The following is a 3,880-nucleotide window of genomic DNA, read 5'->3' as shown; positions in this document are numbered from 1 at the left end:
CACTATGCTAATGTACACAGCTGTAAACTACAATCGTAATGCTATCACATATATTTGTCATATATTGACTTGGATATGAATGTTGATGTTTTTCTTATGCTTGTTTCATATCTCTAAAAATGTTCTACTGTGTGTTGTTACATTTCCATACAAATACATGGAGGTTTACAAATGACTATGTTCAACTTTCAGGAAATAATTTCTACAAAATGCTGCTTCAGCACGATTGTGTATTGCTGTATAGACCTGTCCATATTCCATCTATATTGAATATAATTAACATAATAATCAATATAATTTAATAATAAAATGTACAAATCCTATCCAGATACAATTTCATATAACCTAATACATTCTGAATGTTTTACCATATTYAAAAATATTTTTGAAGTCTTCAAAATAAAAACAAAAGAAGAAAATGATTTTCTTAGTTCAGAATACTCCTCTTCTCAACCCAGTGCCAASACTGGCAAGTTAAATGAATTAACATACCTTGGTGATCTCTGTTTTACACAAACTGAATAAACATCTAAGACAGTTACTTCACTTTCATGTGTGATAAACACTTGGGGAACACGCATTTGCCAACATCAAAGAAAGAACCAGTTCTTGCCTGCAGCTTGCTGGCTGTGTCTCTACACCCCCATCAAGGCCTGGGAAACCCTGCTGCAGACAGACAGCCTTCCCTGTTTTCTCTCAACTGTTGCCACTTTCCGTGCACAAGGTAGGAGTSGCTGATCCAAACCAAACACTTTGCCCAGTTGCCACGCACTGCCTCTGAGAACACTTTACCTCATGCCTATGCCTGCCTGTGGCATTGCAATACTCTTCAGGAAATGTTCCTCGTGCATTGGGGAACTCTGTGTGGGATATTAAAGTCTTTCCAAGCAGAGAGTTTGGTTATGAGTGTTGTTACTTACTCCAGCTTCTTCAGTTCTTTGGGATTCTTTTAAATGGCTTAGGGAAATTCTGCATTTTCTTTTCAACTCCCTTTACAACTTTACTTAGAGGAAATGCAAGCAAGATCATTAACAGAATTCAGATAATTAATATTAACTAATATATCTGTGCACAGACATTTATTTGTCTCTCTTGTAGGTGCCGTTCATAAGAACACGTAATGAGGTGCCTGGTTCAGCAATAGACATTATCACAGCAGAACACTCCAAATCTACTAGTCTGAGGATAATATGTTAATCCCAAGTATATATTCTATAGATGAATGTCCTGGCCTTGTAGTATTGGGATAGTCTATTGAGTACCTTCCACATTAATGAGGTAATAGCTTGAAAAGTCATACACTGGACTGTAGAAAGAGCTGTTCAAATGTTTCACAGAAATAAGAGGTACCACATATTCTATTACCATATGTGGTGACAGAATTGCTGCTGCAAAACTTGAATGAAGAGCCAAAAGGTGGGAAAATATTTTTTTTCCCCTTGGATATTCTCAAAGAACAGACTGAGAACTTTTGAGAACTTCCAATTTATAAATCTGTATGTTCTTGGCATGCAAAAAGGGGAGAAATTTGGGGAAAGGAGAAGGTGACAATAAAAATAGACTGGAAATGCTTTGATGATAGAATTGATTCTGCAGATGAAGGACTATATCTACAATAATTTAATAATCAGATTTGCAGACTTAACATTCAGCTCCTTTTTGTTTCCTTGTCTTCATTACTCTCATGGACTTCTCCATTCTGCATGTTCTTCTGCCCTGCAAGGATGCCACTAATTTGAAACCTGGTGCTTTTTTTAAGTAATAATAATAATAATAATAAAGCCTATTTTAAATACCGTTATTTTATCTGCTTCTTCATTTTCCCATTATTTTTTCAGGATTCATCATTTTTTGACAAAATACTTTCCTGAAATCTCCTCCTGAATGAAATGCCAAATGAAGGAGAGTAAATAGACCAGCAAACTTCCTGGAATGTGATTGCAGGATTTCTTTAGAGACCCACCCTGTTAGCAAGCAGCAGGCATGAAGGAAAGCTAAATGGTAAATCTCTACCCTGGATATTTATTTGTTTAAAGTGATCAAGAGGAAAAAAAAAGTCTTTCTGTGGCACAGGTTTTAATGGTATAGATTAAAGCCTTTTTAGCTTGTAATGAAAACTAGATGAAACTGGATGAATTGTGATAGAAACATAGCAGGGTTGCATGATGAAGACCATTGCTGCTAGATTAGTAGATACATACATTAATGAATTTGGAAGATATTGCTGGATATGACAAGAGCTGGAAAAAGACACAGGCAAATTTCATGAAAAAGATGAGATTTACCTTTCACTTCAAGATCTGGAATTAAATACAAACAATCTCTGTTTCACAAAGCACAGGCCAGGAATAAACCAGGGAAGGAGGATGATCCTTTGCTTGTCTTTTCCCCCTAGACTTTCTTAGATTTCCACTATGGCCACTGCTGGAGAGAAGTTATAGATCTATATGGGCTTCTGGTAARAGGTGGCAGGTAGGTCTGTGTTTAGATTGGATTTTATTTCTGTTTCTGTTGCTCGATGGCAACACAAAGTGGATCATTGAGTGATAAAAAATGTTTTTTTTTCTACAGATAGCAAATATTTGTGTTTTTCGTACTATCTCATTGTCCATTTCCCTTCCCTGAGGTCTGGATCACTTGAGGAACTCTCCAGCTTTGGCTAAAGTCAGAGTGCAAAACATACATTACAATTCTCAGACACTGAGTATTACATGAACAGACCATGACACAAGCACTCCACAAAATGTCATTCTGAATAGGTCTCAACCCTTATCACTTCACATTYGTAGTCCATGGGCAGAAAGGAGCTTGTTCTACCTTTTGTCAGATGTGCTGTGAAAATAAATACTGCAAATCTGGTCAGGCATGCAGTCACTGTCGTGTGAGTGCACAGAAGAGTCCATGAGGAAATTATCAGTTCTGTGCAGAGCACATTTTGAGTCATAAATGATATGTTCCGGGTATCAGTTCATTCAGCTAGCCCCATTCAATGAATCAAAGCACCAGTAAGGAAAATACAGAAGCCTCAAACAAAAAAAAAAATTGTCAATAAAACAGATTTTTTTTTAATAGTTATGTTTACTCAAGTCGTCAGATTCATTCTGTGGACAAGTAGATTAAAGGAGGGGGGGTAGAGTTATCTTATCAACTTGACATGCTCCTGGGTGGATTTGCTCAAGGTAAAAAGGTAATTCTTTGGACATCACACCTCATGGTGTGTAACTTCTGATTCAGTATTGATTTTAATTTACCTTTTTTGGTAGTTGCCACTAGAAACTCTCTCTTGGGCTGGGATGCATAATATTATAGCCACCCACAAACCGTGACACCTTGTCAGCTATCAAGGACATGGCCTCCTTGGAGGCAGTGATGCCCGTCTCTCCTCAGCAGTGTAGCATACTCGCTTGTGCCCACCCCCGCAGTGAAGTGCACCTCCCCTGGGGTCGGTCAGGGAGGGACGGTGTGTGCCATCCCCCAAATACCAGCCCAGGGTCACCCAGCCCAGATATCAACGGTCGGTACCTCAAAATGATGATGTACGTCTTTTCCAGCTAATACAGCTCTGCCCGGGCGGCAATGCTGGGGCTCTTCTCCCCTCCCACGGGCGACGGTGTGGCCCCGCACCCCAGAGGAGGGGACACCCCTCCTGCCAGCGCTAACGCTGCTGCCCTCTCCCCCCGCCCCGTCCCCCCGCCGATGATCGCTGATGGTGCTGCTGATCCTTTCCAGTCCCGGGCAGTGCCTCCCTGCCCAGCTGGAGCGCGGTAGCGCTCCCACCGCGTCTTTCCCTCCCTCCGCGCATCCCGGGGGCGCGGGGGCCGCGCAGGGCAGCGCCGGCACCGCCCCAGGCTGCGCGCCCGCGGAGCAGGGCCGGAGCCCG

The sequence above is a fragment of the Rhea americana genome, unplaced genomic scaffold (assembly GCF_003343005.1).
Source record: "Rhea americana isolate MKP2758 unplaced genomic scaffold, rheAme1 scaffold_71, whole genome shotgun sequence".
Taxonomy (NCBI): Eukaryota; Metazoa; Chordata; class Aves; order Rheiformes; family Rheidae; genus Rhea; species Rhea americana.
This window is presented reverse-complemented; position numbering follows the sequence as displayed.